The sequence below is a fragment of the Juglans regia genome, chromosome 4, assembly GCF_001411555.2.
Source record: "Juglans regia cultivar Chandler chromosome 4, Walnut 2.0, whole genome shotgun sequence".
Classification (NCBI taxonomy): domain Eukaryota; kingdom Viridiplantae; phylum Streptophyta; class Magnoliopsida; order Fagales; family Juglandaceae; genus Juglans; species Juglans regia.
The window spans coordinates 8,874,800-8,883,649 of NC_049904.1; positions in this window are offsets into that span (position 1 = coordinate 8,874,800).

The window sequence follows — 8,850 nt, forward strand, 5'->3', positions numbered from 1 at the left end:
GGTGGAGGTCCTAAGAGAGACTTAGGGGAAAGGGTGGGCCCTGGGGTGATGGAAGGGCGGTTGTCACCACTCCTTCCATGCGGAGTCCTCATAACTGACTCATAGTCTCAGACTAAAGAGTAAGCACGGTCAAGTGTAGCGACACCCCGAAGGACAAGCTCGCGCCTAAGATCATCTTTTAAGCCTTGTCTAAACCTACTCAAAGTCATGGCCTCATCCTTAACAATATGACATCTCATTTGGAATTCATCAAATTGAGTGACATACTCAGTCACTGGCCGATTGCCCTATGTAAGGGCATTCCATTGGTCCAGCAAATTACCCCTGTAAGATTGCGGCAGGTATTTCTCTTGAAGACGACGTTTCATTTCTTCCCAACTCCCAACAGGAGGCGCATGACGCCTCTCAAGGAGATCCTCTACACTTTCTCAAAAGAGTTGGGCAGTGCCAGTTAGTTTCAGGCTAGCAAATTGAACTCTTCGATCTTCAGGGACTCTATACCAGGTAAAGAAACAATCCATATCCCTAATCCATTGAGTAAAAACTTGAGGATTTAGGCAATCGTCAAAAGTAGGGGCCTCTAGCTTAATGTTTCTGAATAAACACTCTTCATGGCGAGTAGGGGACTGAGTACCTTGGCGGTAATGGTCTCATTCTCGCTCACGATCACAATCATAATCCCTACCCCCACTATCATGTCTGACATGTTGTCGATCACCTCGTCGACGACGATAGCGTCTATTTTGGGACACTTCAGAGTTGTCAGACGAATGAGGGAGTTCCTCAAAATTGTTCAACCTAGCAGCTAGGTCCCTGTTCTCCTCACGAGTAGCAGCCATCTCAGTTTGGACAGCCGCTAATTGAGTTTGTACATGTTGCTGGTTATTGGCTAGTTGAGCTAATTGTCGAGTGAGGGCATCAAATTGGGAAGGATCCATGGTAAAGGTACTGGAACTAGAGGTGACAAGATGACCACTACGCAACTGCATGCAATGCAACACCCGCTAAATGAAGTGCAATGGAGAGATCAATGAACAATAAATGCAAGCAATGAAAAATATCAACTGAGCCAAATAATAATGTCTTTTTTTTTCTCTTTTTTTTTTTTGAAATTAATTAAATCCAAAATACGGCAAACGAATAATGTTGATGTTTAAAATAACAAAGCAATGGTCAAATGCCAATCAAACAAATCCAATCACATAACAATGCTGATATTTTTTTTTTAAGATTTTTTTTTTTTTTAAAAGACAATCAATGCAAAAATGAGAGTAAAGCTTCAGGCTATGGAAGTGAGAATGGGAACACAAGAAATAGGAAGTAAAACAAAATCCAAGTGTTGAATAAATCTGGCCATCGCAAATGCGGGTTTGGCTAAATTCACTATGGTAATAGCAACACAGAGAAACAATTAATACATTTTCAAAACAAACCGATAGTGTAAAACCAAAGAAAGAGATAGTAAAACTCCCTTTGCTCGTTGAGAACTGTGCACAATCGGTGAAAATTCACGTGGAAGGACAAGCCACCCCAACTCCCTTTCTTTCTTTCTTTTTATTTCGGCTAGCTTCGTTTGTTGCCACCTATATTTTTTTTTTTTTTTGGTTATTTCTGCGTTGGAAGTCACGCGAGAGGAGAAACCGAGGGAGAGATAGACATCTGGTAGAGGGAGAAGAATCAGAGCTAAGATGTCGTGTTTCCGGCGTCGTCTACCTCAGGTCTAGTGGTTTCAGCGAGGTCTGTATTTTTTATTTTTTTTTCGGCGCTGGGTATTTCGGCACTTCTCAAAGTCTCAACTCACAACAAGTCACTGAGTATTTCGGTAGAGCATTTTGGCACTGGGTTTCAGAGGAAGCAACGAGCAGGGGCTGTATCGGGCCGGCGTGAATGGCAACGTAACACAGAGTTGGAGAAGCCGAAGGACTTACCGGTAGTGTGCTCAGGGTCGGGAGAGGCAGCGACGGCAGCACTCACGGAATCGAGACCGAAAGATTTACGATGAAGAGATTCAGCGAGACCGAGATGATGAGATGGACTGAGGTACCGAGACAGGGTGTGGTTTGTTTTATCAGGATGGTCTGCTCAGGAGGTGCAGCGGTTTCACTTGGTTTTGTTTTGGCTTGGATCGAAGGGAACTCAGGTGGGTGGGTTTTCGGCGTTGGTTTTCGGAGGAAGGAGATGAAACGAATAGCGCTGGGTGTTTTGTCAGCGTGGTTTGGTATGGTTGATCTGAGAAGAAGGTGAATGAGTTTGGAATTAATCTATTGTTTGAGAAAACAATAGAACCGGCTCTTGATACCAATATGATGTAGGATAGAAGTGAGAAGCAGGAGTAGAAACAGAGTAATAGGAAATAGAGAAGAGAAATGAAAGAGAAGAGAGGAAGAAGAAGAAAGCAAAGAGGGATTGGAAGGAGGCGGCTAGTGCTCAACTCTGCATTCAAAAATAACTACTTTCCAATATTCCTTAAAATGTCTTTAAGTAGTAGGGCAATACAAACCCTAAATAACTAACACATTAATAAAATAACAAAATAGAAAATGTCTTTAAATAGTAGGGTAATACAAACTCTAAATAAAATAGACAAGACATTAATAAAATAAATAAAACATTAATAGGAGATGTCCTCATCATAATGTAAGCAGAGGAGACTCGAAGGATTGGAAGTCTGCTTGAGTAGACGGAGGCAACATAAGCAAGTCAGGATTCAAAAGGATGACATCATCCTCTCCCAAAGGGATGTCATCGCCTTTCTTCTACAAATCATCCGCCAGTGTGCTTGAAGGCTGAGCAGCAACCTGCGTCGTGATTTTGGCCTCGAGGTCTTCTTCGGCTAGAGCCATCACATCATCCATGGAGAGAGTTGGTGGCGCCACAAAAGTAGTCAATTCACTTGGTTTATCCCAAGGAGCCACCAACTTGGTGCTCCCACTCGTTCGGGATGTCTTTTCACTCTGTTTCGCCCGAGGAAGAGCCAATTTAATATCCCCACTCGCCTGGGGCACTGATCGGTACAAAACTACAAGTGCACAATATTGTAGTTTTATAGTAAAGTGATGAGAAGAGTATCCTCCTCAGGGATTGGTAACTTACCTTTGACAAATACCGAAATTATATTAATCTCAACTTTATTTAGAAAAGTCACTAAGATTTTTGTAATTGTAATTTAAAATAAAATTAACTCAAAGAAAATCTATACTCAAAAGAAAAGAAAACTGTTCGTTCGAAGATCAGATTAATGAGGAAGAAAACTTCTAAGAAATCGATTTCACCTAATCCCTCACTATGCTCTACTCATATAACTAATTGAATTTAATTCCCTCTGTTTCTCCCTCTCTCTTTTTTTCTTTTTCTTTCGTGCGTTCTGTGTTCTGCTCCTTCGCCCTCTTCTTTTTCAGAAATGCGAATTCAAAAATCTCTTGCTCGTCCGTGCGTGCAGAAGCCTTTTCGTGTGTGTTGTTCAGCTCTCACGACTTGCGTCCCGCATGTAAATGCCGAAGGCCCATTTTTTTCTCCAACAACCCAACGTCCAAGTCAAACCAGCCTTACATCTCATTTATAAGTCAACCAAAAGTGCCCCACACGTGAAACTCTCATAAAAACCAAATCGCCAAAATCATTCTCTACCCCCTTCTTTTCGTCAATAGAAACCCACATAAAGCCAAAACTTCATGCGTGCTAAAAGGTCCCTCTACGTAAAACTCTCTCTTGGCTTTTATTTTTTAAAGTGCCTAATTCTTCATTAAATGAGAGAGAGTCACAAGACAATGGGCTGCCAAAATTACAATCTTTCACTTTCTTTAAATCTGAAAAAAAATTTAAATAACAACTATGAAGCCAAAAATCAACAAAAATAAATAAATTTAGACCAAAGTTAAGGTTAAGAAGTGATAAAATATTCTAAATTATGCAAATCATCAGGCACCGTTTCGCTCGGTTGCTCCCGAAGAGGAGCCAACTTACCTCCACTCGATGCAAGAAGTCACGCTTTGATGAGATAGACTCATCTAAACGAGGCGAAACACGAACCCTCTTAAGTTTTCTTTTGCCCAATTGCACCAAGGCGGCTTTTCCTCTTCAAATCGCCCGCCGGTGAGGCACCCAAAAACTCACGTCCCGATATATGGGTCTGAATAGAAACCATCATAAACTTCTCAATATTGCTAGGGGTCAAAAGCACATCCGAAAAGCATAACTTGGGATGAGCCTAGACCCAAGAATCTACTAGCTTCACACAGGCCATCTCATGTGGTGAAAGAAGAACCTCAAAATCATCCACATTAGGAACAGGAAACCAACAAACCCTAATAGGAAATTCTCGAGTAGAAGCTTCGTCAACAGGGAATTCCCAGCCCGAGCCAGAAAGCAAGAAAAATTTGTTGGTCCAATCTTTTGCATGATAATACTCACGCTCTAGTTCAACCAATTTACTACGGGATCTAAAGCTACAAAGATTCCCCCCCAAATGCCTAAACCCATGTAGGGACAAAAATTCACGTGCGGTTAGATCAGGGTACTCATCGCCTAGGGATTCCAGTACCCTTCGCCACAAGACACAACAAGCCATCAAAATTCTCCAGGCACCAAATGAGTAGAGCCGAGCCCTAGGACGTCTAACACATCGCAAACTGGTTGCACGAAGGGCAATTGAAGCCCCATGGTGAATATGGCAAAATAAAGGGCAATAGAAATGGCCATACATTTTGCATCAACAGCTTTTTGGTTTGGAGTAGGGGCCCTCAAGTCAACATAATCAAGAAGAAATGGTTGAAGACCAGCGAGAACCCGTATATAGATGCCGAAGGAGTAATGGCAACTCGAGGAGAGGAGTTGCGGGGTGGTGAAGGGATGCGAGCAGAAACCACAACCTTGCCTTTGGAAGAAGAAGAAGCCATGAATGAATGAAAGAAGTCGGGAGAGATGAAGAGGGAAGAACTCAGAAAGTTAAGCAAGAAATGCGAAAGAGACAGAAGTTCAAAAGATGAGGGAAAACAAAACCCCAAAGGGCATTAAATAGGAGTTTAGGTGAGATGACGGTTGACATGCCAGAGGAATGGAAAGGAAACGACGCCCAAATTCAAGTCCCATCACACCATGTGTAATGAGACTTCACAGGGTAACTAGAGAGGACATCCCGAACGGTTAGCCCCCACATGGGCTTGGACCTTTGCTCTAGCCTAAAGCATGCTTCATTACTTAAAAGCTCAATGTTATCAGGAGGACCCAGCCCACTGCAAATACCAACTGTGTTGCCACCCAACGGCGATAAAGGATAAGAACGGTTATCATTTGAAGTCTAATAAGGGATAAACCTCCATCTCCATATTTGAATTTGAGTAATGGATAACTATTATCACCTAAGGAATAGAGGCAGTTCAGCGAGCTCCATATAAGGAGAGAACCCAGGTACATAAAAGGGATCGGATTCTAAAGAATTACATTTATTATTTTTAGTAACTGACTTAGGTATCGGAGGCTTTCTATTGAACCCCCTAGCCATCTATTCTTTGGTTGCAGGTAATCGTGAGGTGGCGGTGGTGAAACATGTCCAAAATAGCCTTCTTACTTCCATTTGACCCTCTTTAAAAGGAATACATAGAATGCTACAATCTAGGAAATCATTACCAACTAAGCAGCAATATTTCAAAACAAGTATATAAGAATTTTAACAATTAGATAAGCCTCCATCATCCACGATTCAAGTAGCAGTTTCTGCATTGGTATCAGCCTCCAAGTTTGCATCAATTGCTAGCCACTTGGAAGAACTTGACTCCAGCAAGTTCTGATGAAAATAGGCAGTAAATGGGTGAAGTCGCTTGAGTTTCGAAGGTTGCAGCCAAACTAAGTCAGACTTAGAATGCTTTTTCAACTACACTAAAAATTTGTAATAACCCCCTCGTCGGGTAGTAACAAATTGATGATCAAGTATAGATCTGATCTCATCTTTAGGGGCTATATTTTTAGGCACTTGAATAATTGCACATTGCTGGGTTGGTGTATCTGGAGTTGTTGGCACAAGTGCATGGGTCGTGACAAATAGAGCAGGGCAAAAAGAGTATCGTTTCCACAAGGAGGAGATTCAAGTACCAATTTATGAAATTTCCTATATTATTTAAACGATTCCAAACTGATGTGACTAACTGCAAATTTTTAACCTGAAAAATCAAATATGAAAGGTTTCTAGGGCTTGAATTTCATCATTTGAATTCCTTCAATGAGTTTAAACATGGTTGCTTGCATTAATGTTTTGCTAATTACAATGACCGAATTTCCTTTTTTATGTGATATCCTCTTTCAATATATAACACCTACCCCTATATTAATCATATGTCTATTGTCGTGATCACAGAAATTAAATTTTAATTCATTATGCTCTATGGAATTCTTGAATGTAGGTCACAAAGGTGTGTATTTATTTATAAACTACACTGCCAAGGTTTGATGAATTCACGAACTAATATTGAACTTCAACTTTCATTACTTCATTCAACATCTTAAGCATGCAATTCACAGCTAGTAAATTGTAAGAGTGAAAATCGAAATCATCCAATTGCAATTAACAAAAGGTATTCAATACAACCATACTCAAATCATATCCAAAATTCAATGACTACATACTTGCCCTAGAATAAGAAAACTAGCAAATCATAACTAATAAAATAATTCAATTATTTCTCAAACATAAATTCGAATTCAACATCCTTAATAACAATTTAGCAACTAAGAAAATTAGAGAAAGAGAAAAAGAACTCTGTAATTGCAGAAATCGTGAGCTTCGTTCTTCTTTTTGGAATTACGACTCTTCCTTCAATCCTCCTCTCACAATTTCATGCCAATGACATGCTTATATAAGTTAGAAAACAAGCCCTAATGTTTTCATGGCTCCCCCTAAAACAATCGCCTAACATTTAGGACTTATCTTGCCAGCCGCGTATATGCTTTAGGAGTCTGAATTTTGAAATCCTTCTTAGAAACAAAGTTGTATCCCTTTACGATATCTTTCCAAACCATCAAGAAACCTATTAATTGGATATGTGAGTAAGAAGTTATGATCAAAACAGTAAAGTACATCCAGGTTGTCTCCTAGCACATTTCAGATTTGGATTTCTTGTGGATTCCTTCTATGATTTCTTTTTTTTTCTTGATCCAAATTATTTTCAAACCCTATTGAAATTTTTCGTTTTGGAACCCTCATTCCATATCTGCAAGCTATAAAATCCATTCAAAATCGATTCTCGTTCCAATTTTTAAAACAAAAGATTTCTCCCATATCTGCTACTGAAAATTTTGGAATTCTTGGCTGACTGACTTCGAGTTGGATTTAGAGTATCAAAATGATACCTTTTGGAGTTGGTCCTTCACAAAAATCTTAGATCTCGTTCTCAGCTTTCCAACGCACCTAAGCTTGCTTTATTCTGACTTCTAGAACTCCAGATTCAGGCTGAAAACAAAAACAAGGTCTGGGCTGCAGTAAACGTCTGGACAGATTCAGACTTCTCTGTTTCTGCTAAGTTTTGAACTTCAAAAATGTAGAACTGGATTTTGTCCTCTTCATAAAAGTTTAAGACCTGCTTCTTAGCTTTCCATAAAGCCAAACAAAACCTAAAACTGAGGTCTGTAGCTCCAGTTAGAACCCAAAAACAGAACAGTATTCTGGTTTGACTAGACCAGACCAACTAGGATTTGCTCTCTAGGCCTAGCCCCATTTTTGCCTCTTCACATCATCCTAATTTCAACCTAATTCAATAATTAAACACCTGAAAAATACCAAGAATTCTCAAAAATTAAATAAATGTAAAAAACACCTAAAATTCTAGAAAAATGAGCTAAGAAAGATACAAAACACTCTGAATCAAAACAATTAAAACTAAGAAAATGTGTGAAATAAGTTTCCACATCAGTTGGTGTATCTGGATTTGTTGGCACTTGTTCCTCTGAACCTTGAAACTTAGTGAGGTCTTCAATAGTGAAAACAGGGCTTATTCCATAGTCAGAGGGTAACTCTATGACATAGGCATTAGGACCCAATCTCTTGGCAATCTAAAAAGGTCATGTGCGTCGAGCATGTAACTTGCTAAAACTTTCAGGAGGAAAGTGTTGGGACCTTAGGCGAATAAGAACCATATCACCAACATCAAATTTCCTATCTTTACGCCGAGTATTTGCATCGGTCGTGTATGCTTCCATACTAAGGGATAGACACCACTTTACTTCTTCATGGATGCCCTTCGTGTAGCTAAAAAAATCTAGTGCAACTTCACTTGGTCTTGAAGGCAAAGTTAGAGAGTGGAGATCCATAGGAGTAGGGTCAAAAAGTGGGGTCAAAAACCATAGATGTAACAACCTGCCCCTTTTTCTCTCGATTGGTCACGAGTCTCGTCTACGCGTTTTAAATATTGAAGTTCTGTTTTTAAATACAGAGGATGATTTTTAAAGCGAGTCTAGTGTTTTAAAGCCCTCAAAATATTTTAAATGTCCAAGAAATATTTTAAATGGGGTATTTTCAGTATTATTGAACCAAGCCTGATTTTAAAGTAAGTCTCTTATATTTGGAAGCCCCAAAAATATTGTAATTGTAGAAAAATCATTTTATCTTAATGATTTTATTTATTTAAGAATATTATGAGATTTAAATTATATTAAAAACTCTATTTAATTAGATGGTTTTATTCTCTTAAAAATATTTAGCAAACTTCATCATTAATTATAATGATGAAAGAATAGTAATTTTATAATATAAAGTTTATTTTAATTTATGATATTGTATTTATATTTTATCTAGATATTTTAGTTAGTTTAAATCAGTGTTTAAATCTCTACCGTTGGATCAGACTTAGGACCCCTAGATGA